The sequence below is a fragment of the Heterocephalus glaber genome, unplaced genomic scaffold (genome assembly GCF_053883595.1).
Source record: "Heterocephalus glaber isolate CG9 unplaced genomic scaffold, H.glaber_assembly_v1.0 deba00001564, whole genome shotgun sequence".
In the NCBI taxonomy this organism is placed as follows: Eukaryota; Metazoa; Chordata; class Mammalia; order Rodentia; family Bathyergidae; genus Heterocephalus; species Heterocephalus glaber.
The window spans coordinates 8,736,604-8,758,053 of record NW_028258351.1 but is presented as its reverse complement, the minus strand read 5'-3'; the positions used below and the strand labels follow the sequence as shown (position 1 = coordinate 8,758,053).

Genomic DNA, 21,450 nt, shown 5'->3' with positions numbered 1-21,450 from the left:
CTGGTGGGGCCCCAGGGCTGTGCTTCCTACCCAACAGCCTCCGTGACTCCCCTGGGTCATAGGCCCGCACCCTCCACTTGAGCCTTGTTTCAGACCTGCCAGTGTTGGGCTCTGCCATGCCCTCGAGTCCCAAGGTGACCCTGGTTTGGGCCACCCATTCTACCCTCTCCTCGTCTGCCCCTTCCTATTCTAGGACTCCATGTACCCAAATGGCTTCACAAGCCCAGGATCTTGGCCCAGATGCTCCATCTCGTAACAGGACCTCCACCACAGGTCCCCACTCTTGAGTTTCCACCACCTTCTAGGCCCGGGGGAGCCATCATCAAACACTGGGAACTGTGGGTTCTCAACCTGTATTCTGTCCTTCCCAGCTAGGGTCTCCACATTTGTCCACTAAAAATACAGGACAGCCCAATTAATTTGAATTGAGTTTCAGATAATTGTTAGCCTCATCTTAATTTGATGACATCTGCAGAGGCCCTGTTTCCAAATAAGGTCCCATTCACAGGTCCCATATGAGGACTTCAATGTGTCTTTTGGGGGGACATGACTCACAACACCTACTGGAGGAGGACGTTGGACTGGCTTCTGGAGAGAAGTGAGAGAAAGTGTACAGGTTCCTCCCTCCCCCAGGTGCCCTCCCCACTCACCTGCGTCCAGCAGTCCTTACTGTTACAAAAGATGTCATCCGGCACCCCCCGGAGCCCCCGGCACTGCAAAGGAGTTTGATTGTCAGATCCCACCAATCACAGGCCCTAGGGTAGAGAGCCTTTGGGGGCATCTGCTGGGCCCAGGCCAAAGTCTCCTGGGTGGGTAAAGATATCTGGGTGTAGAAGCCATTCAACCAACCAACACCAATCCACTGAGCACCACTTGTTCCAGGCACTGAGGTTGGCACAGGCAAGGCCTCTGGGAGTCCCAAAATTCACAGGAGAGAGGAGAGAGAACCCATTCCCAGGGCAACAGATAGCACTGAGAGGGAAGGTCAGGGGGGCTTTGGGAGCTGGGGCCAAGGGGATGTAGCCTGGTCAGGGCTCAGGGACAGCTTCCCTGCGGAAGGGGGCTTTCAGCAGAGCCCAAGGGGGCTGTAGAATCTAAAGGGGCAACCACTGGAGAGAGCTCAGCCTCTGCAGGATGCTGGGGTTAGGGGGGTGAAACATCAAGCACATGTTTCGCCAGTGCCTAACGGTGCCCGGTGAGGAGGGGGTGCTGGGCCCACTAGTGAGCAAAACAGACCCACTCCCCACCCTGACCGCACCGGGACCTCTCAGGATATCTCTCAGGATGTTCAGATGAGGTTCTTACACTCCGGCTGCACATTTGAATCACCTGCATATTTTAAAACCCACAAATACAACCCACCCCATGATTCTGATTGGGTTGAGGGGGAGCATTGTAAAGCCCCCTGGGTGACATCAGTGTGTAGCCCAAAGTGAGGCTCCTGGTGCTTAAGAAGGGCACCAGGATGAGTCATGGAGTCAGGGAGGCTTCCCTGGAAACCTGGAGGAGTCAGACAGCCAGGTGAGGGAGGCTGGGGCCGGAGAAGTGGGGAGGGTAGAACCTGGAGAGGGGACATCAGGCAGTAGGGCCCAGACCTGGGAGGAGCTAACAGCCAACAGCGGAAAACAGTAGCAGAACAGCTGAAGGGTTTAGCCAGGGAGAGTCCAGGCCCAGCCTGAGGTTCAGAGCTGGGTGGTGAGCAGCAAAGCTGTGGCCTCGGGGATGAGTGCTGCTGGACTGCCCTGGCAGAGCACCACCGACCAGGAGGCTTCCACCACACATGTGTGTTTCCTCAAGGTTCTGGGGGCTGCAGGTTTCAGATCAAAGTCCCCACAGGGCTGGGTCAGTGAAGCCTCTACCCTCTGCCTACAAGTCACAACCTGCCCTCTGTGTCCCCTCAGACAGAGAGGTCTCTGGTGTTAGCTGTCTATTTGCCTAGTGTTATTGGGTTAAGGCTCAGCTTTATGGCCTCATTTCATCTTAATTACACCCCCCCCCCATAGTCACATCTACTGTAGTTAGGGCTTCCGCTTAGTTGGGCAGGATGAGACAGTTCAGTCCATAACAGGTAAGATTCCTTTTCCTGGCTGGGGGCATGGCTCAGTGGTAGAGCACTTGGTAGCATGCATGAAGCCCTGGGTTGGATCCACAGCACTGCAAACAAACAAAACAAGATTTTTCCTTTGTTTTTGGTGTATGAGAATGAGTTTTTCTTTCTGGTTTTGGGTAGTCACTTCTCCGAAAGTGATTATAAGACCACAAAGGGTGGAGAAAGCCACCCCTGCTGATGCCAGAGTTCAGGGCCTGGGCCCAGGGGAGCCCCACACGGCAGCACCCCTGACCATTGGATCCACAGGCCTAATTAGTGCCTGGGGGCTTGTTTGAGGGCCCAGATGGGTCCTCTTTTGGTCGGGCCAGCTGGTTGCTGGTATACTCCAGCCCAGGGGATCTGAGATGAGGTATTATCCCTTCCTCCACTCCCTAGGTCCTGTGCCTAATCCAGGGTTTGCCCCACAGGAGCCTCCAATAAGTGGCTAATATCATCCTCCCTCTGTGTCCCTTGCTATCTACAGGGAATTCATTCCAGGACCCCCAGCAGATAACCAAAACCCTTGGATGCTCAATCCCTTACAGAAAATGGTGTAGTACTTGCATATAACGTACATATACCCTTTAAATTATGTCTATGGCCAGCCACAGTGGCACATGCCTGTAATCCCAGCTATTCAGGAACTAAGGTGGGAGGATTGCAAGCTTAAGGCCAGCCTAAATAATTTTGCAAGGAGTAAGAAATTAACTTCCCCCAAAATAAAAAATAAAAAAGGATGGGTATGTCACATAGTAGTTCAGCACCCCTGGGTTCAGTCCCTAATACTAAGGGGAAAACCCCTGGAGACTACACATAATAATCTAATACAATGTAAATGCTGTGCAAATGTTATACAGTACTGTGTTAAGGAATAATGACAAGGAAAAGTCTGTACATGTGCAGTACAGATCTAAGGTTTTGCTGCCTTTTGTTATTGTTGTGGGAGTTTTGTGGTTATTTATTCTGAAACAGGTTTTTGTTCCCCGTGGTGGGCTTGAATTTGCATTCCTCCTGCCTCAGCCTCCGAGAGTGCTGGTATTGTAGATAGGTAAGTTAATTAGAATCTTTTAGGCAGTTAGACAGGGGCCCTCCCTAAAGGCCCCAGTCCTCAAGGTGCCAGCCCTCTAGGAGCCAACACAGTGAGGAGCCAACATGGAGAACAATTGAGGCACATTCGCTGGTTAGCATTATAAAAAGAAGAGGCACTACTTCCCTTGGAGATGGATAGCAGTGATTGATACTCTAAATGGGAAATTCCTTGTATGCGACTTGTTTTCCCATTTGATCCCCATTTAATCAGTATTACCTGGGTGACCGGACTTGTAATCTTATTGGCTGGTCATGGTTTTGTCCCACCTCATGCCCCCCTTGTAAATTTCCATTGGGTCTTAATAGTTTTGTGCCACTTTGCACCCGCCTCATCTCATGGGTTTGCTGTATAAAACAACTTTGAAAAGTGGGGTGGGCGGGGAGCCCACTTTCCAGTCCACCTTCTGTCTCTCTTAGGAAGAAGCTATCTTTCTCTCAATAAATTTTCCTGCTCTTAACCTCCGTTATTCCTAGAATTCATTCTTCGATTTCAGAGAACACGAACTCCAGTTTCAGATATGTAGTAAGTTTGGGAGTTACGTCTCTTCCCCCTATATCACTGCGATTACAGGCATGTATCACCTATGGCAGTCTGTTGAATGACACTAAGCCCCAGTGAACCTGTGAACCCCATCCCCTGCCTTGTGACTCTCTGAACTTCTCCAGTTGCCTCCCACTTGGCTGTATTTTCTTTTTCTTTTATTGGTACATTTTAGGTATAGAATACATTTACATTCATCATTGGGAACTTGGACCTGTACATGATGTATCTTGGTTCTTATTTTTTTCCCATTCCCCTGCCCTCCCTTCACCCCCTCCACCCCTCCCTATTTGCAAACGCTTTGTTTCCATTTATTTCTTTGGTTTTTTTTGGTACCGGGGATTAAACTCGGGTCCTTGCGCTTGCAAGTCAGGCGGCAGACTGAGCTAAATCCCAGGCTCCATTTATTTATCTCATATTTTTTCCTTTCCCCTACCCCTCCCACTTCCCCTACCCTTTTAGACCTTTTCTTCCTATTTCACATTATCCATTATTCATTTTAATCCTTATTTACACTTTCAGTTTCTTACACTAGAGAAACTTCGGTATTTATACATGTGTGTCCTGTTTATTTCACTTAAGAGTATGTCCTCAATGTGCATCCATTTAGCTATAAATGTCTCTAATTTCTCATTCTTTGTGGGTGAGTAGTACTCCATTTTATTTAAAAAACACATTTTTGTTAGAGTTCTCTACCAGACAAAATGACCTCAACAGTCCCACCTTCTAAAATGGCTCCCGATCCTAAAACGGTTCCCGCTTATGGAAATGAGCCGCTTATGGAAATGAGCCACTTGCGGGGGAGGGGTGAAACCTACCCGCTCTGGAGAAGCAAAACCTAACTTGTTGCTCCGCCCTGCTACCCACATGATCCTCCCCTTCCAAGCACCAGGGGTCCAAACTGCTCAACTATCAGGTTACTCTCCCCGCTGCACCGCCCTATATAAACCTCACCCCAGTTAGTCTCACCCTCTCTCACCATTGTTCGAGGCAGCCCGGCAGCTCCATCCCCAATAAAGTCCTGCCTCAGGTGCTCCTGTTTCGGCTTTTCTTTCAATTTTCTTTATCCAGTCTCCAGTTGATGGGTACTTGGGCTGTTTCAAAGCTGTAGCTATTACAAACTGTGCCCCTATAAACATACCTCATATATCACTGTGATATGATCCTTTTCTTTCGGGAAGATCCCCAGCAGGGGAATAGCGGGGTCAAATGGGACCTCTGGCCCTAGTTCTTTGAGGTATCTCCATACAGATTTCCGCAGTGGTTGCACCAGTCTACACTTCCACCAACAATGGCAAAGGGTTCCTGGGCCAGGGATTTAGCTCAGTGGTTTCGCTGCCTGTGTTGCAAGCACAAGGATCCGAGTTCGATCCCCGGTACCAAAAAAAAAAAAAAAAAAAAAGAATGGCAAAAGGTTCCTTTCTCTCCATAGCCCTGGCTTGGCCGTATTTTTGGGTTGACTTTCCCAGCTGGTGCAGCTCAGCACACCACCCCACGGACCAAGCTGGATTCAGCCAGTCTCCAGCAGGGCCTGGACCAGACCCTTAGGTCTTTGTTCTCCAGTCGGGGGTGGATTGTGAGCATGGACTCAGGAAGCTGTCCGGGCACGAGTCTGGAAAGATCTGTCCAACCTGTCCCACTAGGCAGCCCTACACGGGTCAGTTGCTGACTCTGCCCCATTTTGCATCTCTGCATCTTCTGTAGGATGCAGCCCCAGGCCCAAGTCAGTACCTGCACTCAAAGTCACCACTAGGGAATGACAAGTGTGACGACAACTAAAGAGAGACCCCCTCCACTTATTCCCTACTTGTGTGCAGCTTTTGGTCCCTGCCCCCTAACCCCAGGTGTTTATTTCCTTCCCCTTGAATCTGGGCTGGGGCTGCTTTGATGATACATGAAAAATGCACTGCTGTTGCAGAAGTGGCATTCTGGGACTTGTGAGCTCTGGCCTTCGGAAGGTGAGCAGCTTCTGTTGAAGTGCATCTTCCAGGAGGGAGGGCCTGGCTGCCACGTGAAGGAGAACGTGGCCCCAGTCTGCACAGGAGGCAGTGTGTCAGGCCTTCCACCTGTCTCAACACCCTGGACAATGCCAGACACAGAACTGCCTAATCAGCCCACAGACCCAGAAAAATGAGTCGTCGTTTTCAGCTGGGAGTATTGGGGTAGTTGGTTCTATAGCCTGAAATGGCAGGTCTTCTAGTTTCCCCTCCACCAGATTGCTCCTCTGAAGATCCACCCAAGCAGGACCAAACAGGGGCAGTGACTGGTCCATCAGTCCCCTGATGCCAACCAAGCAGGGCTGCTGCTGCTCAGGAGCCTCATCAGAAATCCTGACTGCCCACCACAGCGATCCCCAAAGGCTGCAGCTGCTTTGGGGTGATGCTTGCTGAGGATTCTACCATCTTAGGGGACTTTGCAGAAGGCCTGGTTGTATTTATTCCATGATATGCTCTGCTCGTGAGCCCTCTCTGTCCCTTGAAGCATCAAAATAAGAGTAAACACAAACAAGTAGAAGAGTCAGGAAAAGGTAACGGAACTAAATACGAGAAGGGGATGAAAGAAAGAAGAATCTAAGCTGCTAACTCTAAGTATGAAAAGCAATCTAACAAATGAGGCCACACACTCTGCAAAAGACTTCAAATTGCATTAACTTCTCCCCCTCATTAGCAGAGTCAATTTAGAACTCTCTGCTGGCTGTGAAAGGGGATCAAAGGGAAACGTGTCAGGTTGCTACTGAGCCCTCTGCCCAAGGAAGAGGGTTAACTTGCGTTAACTTTAGCAGTAAATAATGAAGAAGCTTCTTCAATTTTTAATTAATGCAGGGCTGTGCCTAATGGCCCTTATTGTGTGGATGAGGAGACAGATTAAATGGTGGCAGAGGGGACACTGGGTGTAGCCCGTGCCACACTGATTAGCATCACTAACGATTTATCTACTCCATGCAAACAACCAGCCCACACACCTGGAACAGAAAGGTGTGTGACCTTACGTGATCTCCTGTGGCAATAGGTTACTGCTATTGTGTCACAAACCCCCTCAGACCTTGGCTTCCAGCAAGAATGATTTGTGTTTTTCCTTTGTGAGTTAGGTGAGGGGTTCCTCAGCTGGGTTGGAGCTGCATTCAGCAGAAGCCTAGCTCAGCGGGAGGCTGAGATGGCCCTGTCCGGCAGGTGGTGCTGGCCTTGTCCCCTATAGCTGGACTGCCATCCTCAGAACGAGTTTTTGGGCCAGTGGCTGTAAGATGGTGGAGGGAAAAGCTTCAAGGTGCCTTAAGGCTTAAGTTTCAACATACACATCATTTTTGCCACATTCTTTTGGTCAAAGCAAACCATGTGGCCTCCTGTATGGAGGGTTTAACCCCACCTGGGGATGAACAAAGGTGCAAAAAATGTGTGACTACATCTATCCCATCCCCCTCATTAAGTTCAGGCTGGCCTTACACTTGTGGCAATCCTTCTGCCTCAGCCTCTCAAGTGCTGGGACTACAGTATAGGCCTGTGCCACCATGCCTGTCTTTTCTTTTTGGTATCAGGGATCGAACTCAGGACCTTGGCTTTTTTTTTGGTACTGGGGATCAAACTCGGGACCTTGTGCTTTTGAGGCAGGTGGCGGAACCACTGAGCTAAATCCCCAGCCAATGCCTGACTTCTCATTTAAAATCTTAATCCTCCCTCCTCACTCCCAGCACTTCCTATTCCTTGCTTTATTTTTCTCTCTGGTACAGTCCTTCTCACCATGTGAGATCCTGGGTTTATTTAAGAAGGAAAGCTCCAGGGAAATGTGCTGTTCAGTTCGCTGCTATAGTACGCATAGCAGTACCTGGAGTCCGTGTATACAGTAGGTATTCAGTGAGGCTTTGCTGAGGCATGAAGGACCAGATGCCTCTAAAGCCACATGAAGGGGAATGTGGCCTGATTTCTACCTGCCCAGAGTGCTGGGTTCCACAACCAGCTCTCAGCTTTTAAGACTATTTGTGACAATGCAGAAGTTCCACATTAAAGGTGGTATATAGTGATGATACACACAAGGTCAGAAAACAAGTTACACTACATATATGCTCCCTCCAGAGAGAAAGACAGGCTTCTAGGCCTACAAAGCTGGTACAGGGGACCTGGAGGGAGCCATTGTGATAGCCAACCTGACTCCATTTGTGCAAAGTCCAGTAATTCCACGTGGTCGCCTTCCCCTTCCCCCTTGGGAACGCCCTCAGTTAATGCATAACAGACTTCAGCATCCTGTGTCAATCTGCAAATGCTATACTTACTGCCCTGTAAACAGGATGCCTTTGTAAGTCTGCAGCTGTTATCTTTACTACCATGTAAACAGAAGACCCCCACCTGCTGTGACTTTGTTTTAACTAAACTGTGTGAAACTTCCCCGACGCCCACTAGCTTAGCAAAGTTCTGCCCCTGCGAAACTCCGCTTGTGCTCCCCCAATCCGAGCCCTCCCCAAAAAGAACCCTTAAAAGGATCCTGCAAACTGCCTTTCCTTTGTCCAGTTTTTGGAGGCATGAGCCCGCTCTGGATCACCTGGCTTGTAATAAAGGATTCCATTTAATTCAGTGTGGTGAATCCCTAGAGTTCCAACTTGCCTGGCCCTATTATACCATGTGACCCCTCCAAGGAGCAACCACAGTGTGGCCTGGGATTGATGGTGACTCACAGCAGGGGCCTGAGAGAGGATTCAAGAATTACTAGTATTTAGCTTTTTTTTTTTAAGTAAACTTTATTTTTTAGAGTAATTTCATGTTCACAGCAAAACTGAGCAGAAAGCAGTTCCCATATGTCCGTGCCCCATCCCTCCCCATCCTGACCCACCAGGGTACATTCGTTACCACTGCTGAACCTACACTAGCACCTTGTTACCCTAAGGGCCCCCTGCCAGTGACGCGTGTCCCATGGATTTCCACACACGTGTAACAACGTGTATCTTCCATGACAGCAGCAGCCAGAATAGTTTCACCTTCCTAAAAATTGTCTCTGCTCTACAGTTCATCCTGCCCTCTGCTCAACTCCTGGAAACCACTGATCTTTCGATTGTCTCCATAGTTTTGCCTTTTCCAGAACATCACAGAATTATGTAGTCTGTAACCTTTTCAGATTGGCATCTGTCTTAGTCTGTGTCACGCTGCCATAATTTATTTTATTTTTTTGAGACAAGATCTCACTATGTCATTTGGGCTGGCCTTGAATTCACTATGTAGTCCAGGCTGGCCTCAAACTTGTGTCGATCTGCCTGCCTCAGCCTCCCAAGGGATTACAGGTATCAGACGAAGGAATTTATGATACACAGAAGTTTACAGTCTTGTACTTCTAGTGGCTAGGAAGCAGCTAGAAGGGTTGGCATCTGGCAAGGGCCTTCTTGCTGCTCTATGGCATCTCGTGGTAGATGAGCAGAGAAGGCGAGTGGGAGCTAAATGGATCACCTGGCAAGGACCCTGCTCCAGGACAGCAGCACTAACCCACTGTGGGCGGCAGCTCCTAGGCCCCTCTCCTGAAAGCCCACATGGGTCTAAAGCTTCCAACACACGAGCCTCGAAGTTCCTTTCACTTCATGATACAGACTTAAGGTTCTTCTGTGTGTTTTCATGACTTGCTAGTTCATCTCTTTCTTACTGTGTCAGAGTTTCAGGGTCACAGCAGAACTGAGGGCAAAGCACAGAGAATTCCCTTTCACCCTCTGCCTCCAAACAAGCACAGTGTCCCTCTGGCCAGTATGGAGCAAAGGGAAAGATCCATATGTAAGGATGTGGAAAACGTGTGTCCCACAACATTAGGAAAATCAGAACACTGCAAAATCATACAAGCGTGAAAATGACGAGTCTGACTCTCCCATCCAGCTGTACTTATGTTTTTAGGTTTTCCGCTTTTTATTTTGCAGTATACTAGCTATTGAACCCAGGGCCTTCACACTGAGCTACATCCCCATGGCTGTTTATTTTTAAGATACGATCTTGCTAAATCAGTGAGTTGCCCAGGCTGGGCTTGAATTTGTGCTCCCCCTGCCTCAGCCTCCCAGAGTGCTGCAATTATAGGTGTGTGCCACCATGCCTGGCTATCCTACTACGGCTATCCTCTATTTAATCAAACTGATTTTTAAAACTATTTTATGTTCCACTAAAAAAAAATTGCCAATTAGTTGTGAGACGCCATCAATTGGAATAAGTCACCACCCCAATTTCTAGTTTATTAAAATATGTGAAAGTCACCATACCTCAGAATAAATATATGGCACTGTTTTATACTCATATGAACACATATGCTGTGCTTCTCTCTAGTGTGGAACTTGAGGGCCTTTGAATTCTTGCTATGCTTTTTTTTTTTTTTTTGGTACCAAGGATCGAACTCAGGTCCTTGCGCTTTCAGGGCAGGTGGTGGCACCACTGAGCTCCTTGCTATGCTTTAAAAACTTCCTATCTCTTCAGTAAATGGTGCTGGGAAAATAGGCCATGGGCAGGAAAAAGAATGAAGTTAGATCCTTATCTTACATCACCTACAAAAATTAACTCAAACAGATTAAAGATGCAGAAATAGACCTGTAACTGTAAAAACCCTAAAAGAAAACTTGTAGGGGAAGCTTCATGATGTTGGATGTGGTGATGGATGACACCAAAAAGAACAAACAGGACCACACTGAACTTCAGAACTGCACAGCAAAGGACAAAAGCAACCTACCAAATGGGAGAAAATACTTGCAAACTATGTATCTAGTAAGAAACTAACACTTAAAATAGATTCTTAAAACTATAGCTCAATTTTAAAATGGGGTTGGGCAGGATGGCACACACACCTGTAATCCCAGCACGTAGGAGGCAGAGGCAGGAGGACTGCTTCGAGTTTGAGGCCAGCCTGGGGTGGGCTACACGATGAGCTCAAAATCAGTCTGAACTGCCAGGGATTTAGCTCGGTGGTGCCGGTGCCTGCCTGAAATATGCAAGGTCCTGAGTTCAACCCCTGGTACCAAAAAAAAAAAAAAAAAAAAAATCAGCCTGAACTACATATTGAGACCCTGTCTCAAAAAACAAAACCAAAAACAAAAAAGGGCAAAGGACTTGAATAGATATTTCTCCAAAGACAATACACAAATGGGCGGCAAGTATATGAAAAAATGTTCAACATCACACATGATCAGGGAAATGCAAACCAGAACTACAATGAGATATATCACCTAACATCCACTAGGATGACCACTACTCAAAAGAAAAAACAGAAAATAACAAGTGCTGATAAGGATGTGGAGAGATTGGAACTCTTGTGCACTGTCAGAAGGAATGTTAGGGTGGTATAACCAGTATGGTAAACAGTATGGGAATTCCAGGACCTGCATGATGGTGCCTGCCTGTAATCTCAGCACTCTGGGGAGCAGAGGCAGGGGGATTGCAAATTCAGACCCAGCTTGGGTGATTTAGCAATTTAGCAAGACCATGTCTCAAAACAAAACAAAACAAAACAAAACACTTTTTTTTTTTTTTTAAAGGGCTGGGGATGTAGCTCAGTGCAATGGATCTGGGTTCAATTCTCAGTACCAAATAAATAAATTTAAAACATACTGTAGAGTCCTTAAATTAACAATAGATTTACCATATGATCCAACAGTCCTGCTTCTGGGTATATACAAAAAGAAATAAAAACTATCTCAAAGATACATGCACTCATATTCATTGAAGCACCATTCACATTAACCAAGAGGTCAATCTGTCCACCAACCAATAACTGGATTTAAAAAAATGTGTAGCCGGGCATAATAGTCCTAGCACTTAGGCAGTCTGAGGCAGGAGGACGGCAAGTTTGACCCCAGCAGGACAAGTTAGTGACTTAGAGAGATCCTGTCTCAAAAAAACCCAAAAGGCTGGGGATGTAGCTCAGTGTAAAAGCCCTGGGTTCAATTCCCAGTACCACCCTCCTTCCAAAAGGTGATATATACAAACAATGGAATACTATTCACCCTTACAAAAGAAGAAAATTCTGCCGCATTTTATATGAATGAAAATTAAAGACATTATGCTTATGCTAAGTGAAATAAGCCAGACACAAAAGACACCCTGTATGATTCACCTTAGGTGCCACATCTAAGGCACGCCTCCAAAAGTAGAATGATTGTTTCAGGTTCCAGAGGAAGAAAAAGGGAAAGGTCGTTGGACGGGTAGGGTTTCAGTTCTGCAAAATGAGAAACTGTTGCACAACCATGTGCACACAGCGAACACTGCTATATGTACACTTCAAAGGTTAAGATGATAAATTGGTTTGTTTTTGGAGACTGTCTTGCTATGTAGCACAGGCTGACCTCGAACTCGCGGCCATCCTTTTGCCTCAGCCTCCCGAATGCTGGGATTACAGGCAAATTGTGCTTTTTTTTTTTTTTTTTTTTTTACACACAAAGCTTTCTTCAACTTCTCCCAAATCTCCACAATTTACATTTTTAAGAAGTTCCAAGCGTCGACCAGAATGCACTTGGCGTGGCAGAGCCGGGGCCCGGGCGTGCCGGGCCGGTCTGTGCCTCTCCCTCAGGCCCTGTTGTCACGGAAGTTGGCTGGGGTCCCGCCAGCCTGTTCCAGGGAGCATCAGCCCCTGCCCTGACAGGAAGGCTTCTTCTCCGGCCCCACACACCGCTCACTTCTGCCTGGGAACAGATGCAGCGGCTTACAGGCCAACAAGGACACAGAGGGCTACTTTCCTTTTTGAAAAACTTTTCCTCACACTGAAAGATCTACAAAATAAAAGATCTACAAAAAGAGCGCGCATCAGCCTAATCCGCCCCCCCCTCCCCGCCCCGTTTCCAACCTCTCACATTTTCTTCTTTCACGGAATACACACAAAAACCTTAGCTACTCCGCTAACGCACCCTTCGTACCCAGTCCCACGCGGCCTCTCCCCGCACCTCTCCCGGCCGGTGCTCCGCCTGCGTCAGCCCGCTTCGGCGCATCTTCGAGCTTCTCACCAGCCCTGGCCCTCAGCCTCGTGGCTCGGCGCCCTTCCCCCGCTTCGCCCTATCGCGACCCTCCGCGGGAGCCCGCAGCGGCGCTTGGGGCGAGGTTCCCGCGTCTCAGGGGACGTGGGCAGCGTTCACCCTGCCCGAGGCCCGGGCGGGGTGCTAGGAGAGGGTTTTGCCTCTCAGACCCCCAACTTGCGCCCCCCGCGGCCCGGAGCACGGGTTTGGCGCCCATGGGGCGCAGGGCTTCTCCCCAGCTTTCGGCTCCCATGGCGCCGGCCCAGGAGACGGCGTGTCGGAGAGTGTCCGCCCGCCGCCCCGCGCCTGCGCCTGCGCCTGCGCCACGTCCCCCTCCACTGAGAGCTTCCGCCACTCGCTCGGCTGTCAGGCGCGGTGGCCAAGTGGTAAGGCGTCGGTCTCGTAAACCGAAGATCGCGGGTTCGAACCCCGTCCGTGCCTGTGGCCAGAGGCGGGTTTTAGGCAATGGGAGTTACGTTCTCCCCTCCCTCCTCTACGTGGCATTTTTTCCTTTTTGGGTTCTGTTCAGGCGTCCTTCAATCCCTCTTCCCCTGCAGGCTCTGCTACGCTCGATCTCGCCCAGCGCTCTGCGGCCGGATTCCGAAACCCCGCGGGCGAGCCAGCCCAGTCCACCCCCGCACGCCCTCGCAGGGGGTCTCTGGCAGCCCAGCTGCTCTGCGCCCCCCCCCCCCTCGGCATGGCGTCGCCGGCGGGTGCTCGGTCCCCGTCGGTGGATTCTGGTATCTCTGGGATCCTTGCAAGCTACCGGCTTCTCATTCAAATGCCTCGTTCCGGTGGACGCCTATTCCTTCCTCTGCCTCGCTGAGCTGACCCTTGGAATCTGGCCCAGGCCAGTTATGACACTCCTCGCGTCACCGCTAGGGTAAACAGCCCATTTACCATGACAGGACCTGAGAGCCTTTGATTCCTGGCCCCTCTTTTTGTATGCTGTACTCCACCTGTCCATGTTTTCACTTCAATGCTCAGCATACTGAACATTCTACTCCAGATAGTCTCATGAATAGAACTTCACCTCCCCATTCTGCATTCCATATGTCTGCTGATGTGACCAGAAAATAAAAAGCACATTACTTTTCCCAGGACCTATTGCACGGCTGACCATGGGGAACTTCAGGTGAACTGAATGTCAGCAGTCAGGGGATCGGGAAACAGGATATGGAACTAGCAGCCTGGAAATATTGATCATATTTCCCAATAAATGAAAGAAATGATCTTGGTTTGGAAGGGAATGCTGAGCTGGGGTGCCTGCCATCAAGAAATTGTTACTAAATGCAAATGAAGCCCCTTTCTGAAAAGTTAGATCGAGCCCAGGTATTCAGGGATGGGGAGGAGAGAGGATTGCATTGCTGGATGCCATGGCCCTGAATCCTGCTCCTCACCTGGATTCCTGATGGACGGAGCTCCTAGGAAGGACAGTGAGTCTGCATCCGCTGGGACAGAGGATTCCTCTGCGACCCTGGGGATGACCCAAGCCAAAGTCAACACGAAAGGTACAAGGTACAGAAGGGTCAATGTACAGATTTGGGGAAGCAGACCCCAAAGGGGAAGGGTCAGAGGCGACGGATCCAAAGTCAAGGTCGGTGCGAGGAGATGAAAGTGATGGCAGATAAGGGAGAACCGCGGACCAGAGGAGACTTGCAGTTCCTCCTGGTGGCCAGCAGGTGTCCACACTCACACCCCGTGGGGCTGGATACCGGTCAGGGGCTTGCTTCACCGGTGGGCACTAGAGCAAAAAGAGGACTGCTATCTTGAATTTATAGCACGACCTCCGTTAAATCCCTGACACCGCCTGGACTTTGGCTGCCCTCCTGGCTAAATTCTAAAGAGTTATATCCCATATTCCTCCTGGCCAGACATTCTTAGTTTTTATCTCAAGGGCTCAACCTTAGATAAGTAGAACCTCAAGCTGTCCCACCACTCTCTCCCACGAGCCCAGAGATGGTGAATCATAGTGGCCCCTTTCCCAGGAGGCTGGCCATTGTGACCTCCTGGTGGGGACAGTGTGACCCTGGACCCCCTTCCAGAGGGTTTGTCTGCCCCTGCTGATGGACAAGAGGGGAGCTGCAGAGGCCATCCCTCCTCACCCCAGTTTCCCTGGTGCGGTCCTCCTCTTGGTCCTCCCCCAGGGTCCAGAACAGATCCCAGGGGCTCTGCACTGCAGTGTTCGGGCCTCACTGACAGACACGCTCTTTTGTGGGCAGGTAAAACCTCAATATTTAAAAAAATATAATCTACTTTACATCGGGTCTCTTCCTTCCTGTGAACAATTATTGTTTAACTTAAAAGCAGAATTTGGCAACTGTATCTGTTATGCCTCATGCTGCGAGTTTTAGTCCTATATTTTAGCCTGGAGAGATATATTTTTAAATCTCTTATTATACAACGAAACATTCAGAAGTCACACAATTGAGACAAATGTGTTAATGAGTTCTAAGGGAAACACCACCCAGGCCAGAGGTGTTTGTCAGCTGCTCCAGAAACCTCCTTCACATTTCCCTCCCAGTCAGCACCCCATAACCATGAGGACCATACCCCCTGCTTCTGTAGCAACCACTCCCTTGCATTTTATTAGCTAGGGGAGCTTCTTTGCATTTTTATACTTTATAATTTAATTTTGCTTATTTTAAAACTGATATCTCTTTTAAGCTTTATTTTTTTTTAATCAGTAGGACTCTCTTTCTTCCCTTTCATTTCCTTGCAGTGTATGTGTTGAGGGAGGAACCTGGGTCATTTGACCTGTAGAGTCTCCCTGAGTCTGTAGATCTGGCTGACTGCAAACTTTGGTGCTATCCAATTGGCTCCTCTGTCCTTGGCATTTCTTGCAAATTAGCAGCTAGGAACCACGCATGGGGTCAGAGTCAGGTTTGATGCCTTTGGCAAAAGGCTGCTATCACCACCTCTGAGAAGCCTCTGGGTCCCCGAGGAATGGAGGCCCTCATTTTCCTCCAGGAGGCCCTCAGTTTTCTGTCTGGGACCCTTTGTGTATCTCACATACTAAATGACAAGCCCCTTGGCCTGGGACAGTATCTCACACACGTCTGTTTGCAGCACCTGGAACAATAGAGCCCTGGCCCAAGGCAGGTCCCTACCTCAGGGGTTAGGGAAGAGTTCCCTGAGGAGGTGACCTCCTGGCTGGGCTCTGCCTGATAAATAAGAATTCACCAGAACACCACAAGATCGTGGGTACTTCTATCATTGTCCTTTCTGATACTCAAATATTGTGATCAAGGTTGAATTAAGCAGGCAGGTCCCTCATGGTCCCTCTAATGTGCAGGAGAAATCAGTTTTTGAATTTAGGAAAAAATACTCATTCTCTGTAGATGTGTAGGTTTGGTTAACAAACCCTAAGCCCCAACCCTATCCTGGGGGACAAAACAAAAAGTCATCTCCATTGTCACGCTGTCACCCACCCAGGAGATGGCCATCTCTGTGCTAGCTGTGGGCCACCAGGCCATCACTTGTGTAACATTCACCCCTGCTCAGTGAGAAATACAGACAGTGCCCCAAACAACCCAACTCGAGCAGTGTTCAGGCTTTGGGGGGCAAGGGAGGGTCACAGACACATTGCCAGAGGCTGGACTCCCAGGTGGCTCAGGCCCAGGCGGAGACTGATGTGTAGTAGTCTGCTCCACTTGGGGTGAGTGGGAGCAGGTAAGAGCAGAGGCTGGATCTCTCCCCACATTCCTTGGACGTGGGCTGTCCCAGGGGCCTTAGATTGGGTGGCTCTGGTAGTAGAGGAGTGTGTGTTGACAGCACTCCCCACAGCTGGAACGGGCCCTTCCTTAAAGGGGCAGCATCTCACAGTGACCACCATACACACACACACACACACACACACACACACACACACACACACAGAAAATGTAAAGACAAGAATCAGTTTTGGCATAGGAGGTGTTATGGTTTATACCTGGATGTGCCCCCCAAAGCCTCATGTGCTCATTAGTGAGGCTTTGGGAAGTGACTGCATCATGGGAGTGTGATATCCACTCCACTGATGAGTTTATAGCTAAATGTGATGTTGGGAGGTGGAGCCTGGCCTGAGGTGGTGGGTCACTGGGAGGCTCTATGTCCCTCCTCTTCCCTTGATCTCTCCCTGCTTCCCACTGCCAGGCTGAGAGCTTTCTTCTCTCCCATGCCATGAACTGTTTCTCCTTTGCCATTCTGCCCTGCCTTGGAGCCAGCCAACTGTGGACTGAAACCTCTACAAACTGTGAGCCAAATGAACCTTTCTTCCTTTTAGCTGTGGGTGTCAGGTATTACGTCTTAGTGATGCGAAAGTAAGGCAAGAGGCAAGGGCAGAGACTCACAGGGCTCTGGCCAAAGCCTTTCAGGGACCCTTGTGTGAAAAGGCCACACCTGGTCAGCAGTGATACCGTGTCACTCACTTCCCAGGACTGCCACCCTTCTCCACAGAACTGCGCAGCCCCCGCCCCATTATTCAGGAGAATCAAAGCCAGTCTGAAGCACAGCCATGATGTTGCTGAGCCACAATGCTACACACCTGTGGAAAATTGACTCCTTGGTGGAGAAGTTGTCCCTCTGCTCTTTTTTTTTTTTTTTTTTTGCAGTCCTAGGGATCAAACTCAGGACCTTGTGCTTCTGGGGCAGGCAGCAATGCCACTGAGCTAAATCCCTGGCCCCCTCTCCTCTTTCCTGAGGGCAAAGATCATATCTTCTCAAGGGACCTGGTGGACAAAGGAGGGGGCTCTTTTTACATGTTGGCTGAATGAAGTCAATAAAATCAATCAGTTGATCAGTCAATCACCACTTCTCGTCCTGCAGTTACGGAACAATCAAGCTGGGAGAGGTTGTAGAGAAAACCAATTTGCCAACAAGGAAACTGAGGGCCAGAGGCAAGAGATTGTACAGGCAGTGAGGGACTAAAGCAGGTCCTAAATGCTGGCAAAACTGGTAATCCCAGTATGGTCTTTCTGCAGTATAGTGTTCACTCCAATCTTGTTTTGCCCTTGGGCTCTGAGACTTTCTCTGTCCAGACTATATGGGCGAGAGAACAAAATTTACGTAAATTGCCATGTGAGCAAAATATGCAGAGAAAATGAGCCCCATGAATTTCACAGGCACATACAAAAACTTCAGCTCTGAAGCAGAGGACAGGATGCCTGTGTCTTCTGCCAAAGCCCTTTCTGGTGGATGGCAGAAAACTGAAAAGAACCCAACACAATTTTATTGATGCCACAATGGAAGTGGCATCTGATGGACCGGACAGTCCAAAAATGGCAGCTACGTGGAAAGACATCAGTACTGAGTGAGCTGGGGCAAATCATTTCACCTCCCCAAGCCGAGGCTCTACATCTGGAATATGGGGCCTGTCATTCCTGCACTGCCACTTCAGGGCATTTTATGCACTGCCAGTTATGTCAGGTGTGCGTTTAACAGACAATCGAAACACGGTGGGCCTATTACATACCTTGCTGGGTTCATACGTTGGAGGCCTCAGTGAAGATCCACCTTCTCTGCCTGTGGGGAATGCGGTTATCCTCTGAGAGGAAACTGGTACAATCAACACACCAGAGCTATGCTCCTGGGGAGGATGTGCGGGCCTGAAACACACTCAGCACATATTTACTGATTGTGCTGTATGTGCCAGGCTCAGGGCTGTAGCAGTGTGTGAGACAAAAAAAATCCCTGTGCCTGTGGACTTAAGTTCTGAGGGGAGGCAAAAATCAGCAGTGGGGAGACAGGACTATCCACAAAATAAATGAGTGAACTATGTGGCCTGTGAGGGGGCACGAGGGCCATAGAAGTAGCAAAAAAAAAAAAAAAAAAATTGGGCTAGCGGATAAGAAGTGATGGGCCAGGGAGTTGGAATTTAAAACTGGGAGGCCAGCGAAGGCTTAGGAAAACTCAGAAAGGGCACCCAGAAGACAAGAGTTTCTAGCTCCATGGAATTTTGTCCCCAAGCCAGGTTGCTCTCTCCCAACCACGGAGATTGATGTGCACAGCATAGCAGCAAGGACACTAAAATTCCCCACACACCCTCACCCCACTTCCATGCCCTGGAGACGAGGCTTTTTTCTAAGATTTCACTGAGGGCAAGGTGGGCAGTGCACTCAATCAGGGTAGAGCTGGGTGCAGAGGAGCTGGTCTCAAGTTTGTACTTACTGTCACCGGCAGGTAGTTTCACTGGTTGTCTTAGTTACTTTTCTCTTGTTCCTGAGACAAAATACCCAACACCCAAAGTTAAAAGGGGAAAAGGTTTATTTAGCTTACAGTTTGTAAAGGTTTCAGTCCATAATCAGCTAGCTCCAAGGCAGAGTGGCACATGGCAATAGTCACAAAGAAGAAACAGTTCATGGCAGAAGACAGCAAAAGCGACAAGAGACCTTAACAGCATCTTCCTACCCCTTTTATCTTATCCAGATTATGTAAGGGATAACACTCACACCCTTAATCCTAGTGCCCTGGAGCCTAGCACTGTACCATGAATCAATTCCAGCATCACACATTCTAAATCCAGCCACCTCTGAAGAAGCCCCACCTAAGACAGCATGAGGTTTTGGGGAGACATCTAAACAAGCCACAACACTGGTAAAATGTAGACAATAATAAGAGCTATGGACTAGAGCCCTTGTGAGACCGTAAGGAGAAGCTGGGCATCCAAGGCCTTGGCACCTAGAAGCTTTTCAGTGAGAGCTGTCAACATCATCACCATCACTAGTAGGCATGTGCTCTCGGGCCACATCCCTCCTGCTGCACAAGGTAACCCTACTGAGTGAAATCAATTAAACAATTTGCAAGCAGCATTTTAAAATGGAACCGAATAGGATAACATAGAATATATATTTGAGTGCATAAGAATTGTCTCATAAATTTTTATATATATGAAGATACACCCATACCATACATACATCCCCTATCATGTGGCATAATGAAGAGTCTGTGAGCCAGTGTTGGCAAAGGCGGTGTTTAGTCTAAAGGTGGATGTAGGTAGTATTTTTAACTTCAGCAATGTGCATACCACCGTTGCCATTTTGGCCATGTTAGAATACCACTGGTATCATTATGTACCAAATACCTGTCTTTACTTTTGCAAGGCTGTGTGATGTTGGGCAAGTCTCAACCCTCTCTGGGTCCCTTTCTGCCCAGCCCCACTGCGTAACCACCCGAGTTCTTTTGCTTGACCTTCCCACAGCGGCTATCTCAGGAAGCAAAGGACAGGTCCTGGCTGCTTGTGGACTAGCTGAGGAATTTTCTAGGAATGTAGAAGAAACAGGAGCCCAGGGCCTTAGGATTTGTCTTTCTCTGGCACACTGAGTCCCATGGCTGCCTCAAATTTGCAGAATTTCCTTTCTTGTCTTGCTTTGATTCCATTGATGGGATTAGGTGCCCCCCACGGCCATGCCCTTTGATGTGATCAGGGGGTAAGGAGGAGGTTTCAGGCCCAGGGAGCAAATCTTAATCTTTGCAGGCTTCTCTGGGATCAGTGCCTGGGTAAACCCATTACATCCCTGCCCTTTCATCCCTCCAGGACACCGGCCCCTCCAGACTCCTTCAATCTCATAGATCCTAAGGGTCTGTCAGATTTGGAGAGAGCAATAAAACGGGGAAGAGAAAGCAGAGCACGAAGGCTAGCCCCTTCCCGCACCAGCAATCGTCAGGGCATCTTTCTCTTTCTTCTCTTCTAATCCTGGCCTCCCACAAAATGGGGATTAAGAGGCCTGGGACCAAACCCTTTCCCCGCCCCGGGTGTTTCTGCCCTCCACCCCTCCCGGAGCCACGGTCTCTGGTGAGCACCTGCTCCTGCAATCAGTCCTACCAGGGATCCCCTGGCCGGGGTAGGGGACTGGCAGTCAGAGCAGAGAAACCACTCAGCTGCCACAGCAGTGAGGATGTAAGACATGACTGGGGTTTGTGGGGCCAGGAAAGAGAAGATAGGAACTAGTTGATGTCTATGTCAGGCCACAAACAGACCTACGGTAGTATTTTCTTTGAATGAGATCCCAAGCCGCCACCTGACAGAAAGTGGGGAAATTCCGTCTCAGGGATTATTTGGGTTTCCCCATCACCCTCTCTTCCATAATCCCTGGTGACCTGGCCGACCAGAGGGTGGGCAACTTGGCAGAGGCCTACGTATGGTCCAGAGGGTCCCAGCTGACCGTGCACAGTCCCCGACGCAGTGCCTTCTGCAGACAGTAGGACAGCAGGTCCCTACCAGACGGAATTCCAGGGCCTCTCACCTCTCCCCAGTCTGGAGAAAGCGTCCCCCTAACCTCAAACACCTCCTCCACTGCCCCCTCCTCCCCCGGAACTGGCATTTCAAGGAGCACTGTGCAGGCAACCAGCACTGGGAACTGGAAACACCCAACGTCTCATGAAAGCCCGTAGCCAGGTACTATGCATGGCTCTTTGCGCTTATTTTCTCCTCGGTTTGCCACCACCGCTCTACAAGAAGTGCCCGGCCGGCGCCAGGTTCCAGAACGGGGAGGTCGAGGCCGGCTGCAGGCCAGGCGCGCTCGCCGGGGAGGGGGCGCGGCCCGGGAGCCGAGCGGCCGGCAGGGGGCCCCTCCGCGCCGGCCTTCGCGGGAAGAAGCGCTGGAAGAGGCTCGGACGGGTCAAAGGAGGAAAAGGGAAAATTACTGGGGCTCGGGGCGGGAAGGGCTGCGTGACAGGCAGGAGGGCATTCGAGACTGTCGAGTCGGGGCGCCGGGGTCCAGGCTCAGTGCCCAGGGGGACAAGGGCAGCGGGGGAAGGAGACGCCCGGAAAGCTCCCGCTCCCGACCCCCCCGGTGTCCTCCTCCG

The 21,450-nt window shown here is 49.6% G+C and overlaps 1 long non-coding RNA gene and 1 other non-coding gene across 3 annotated transcripts; one reads left to right on the top strand and one right to left on the bottom strand.

The window, feature by feature from the left end:
• Nucleotides 1–8,419: 8,419 nt before the first annotated feature.
• LOC147823817 (uncharacterized) lies at nt 8,420–13,321 on the bottom strand. Of its 2 annotated transcripts, none has more exons than XR_015443281.1 (2): nt 12,598–13,321; nt 8,420–12,339 (listed from the first exon to the last, which is right to left on the bottom strand). It is a non-coding gene; the product is annotated as an uncharacterized LOC147823817 (long non-coding RNA). The 2 variants fall into 2 exon arrangements; XR_015443282.1 differs by having other exon boundaries at nt 8,420–10,673.
• Nucleotides 13,036–13,107, top strand: Trnat-cgu (transfer RNA threonine (anticodon CGU)). The gene has a single exon. It is a non-coding gene; the product is annotated as a tRNA-Thr (tRNA).
• Nucleotides 13,322–21,450: the final 8,129 nt, after the last annotated feature.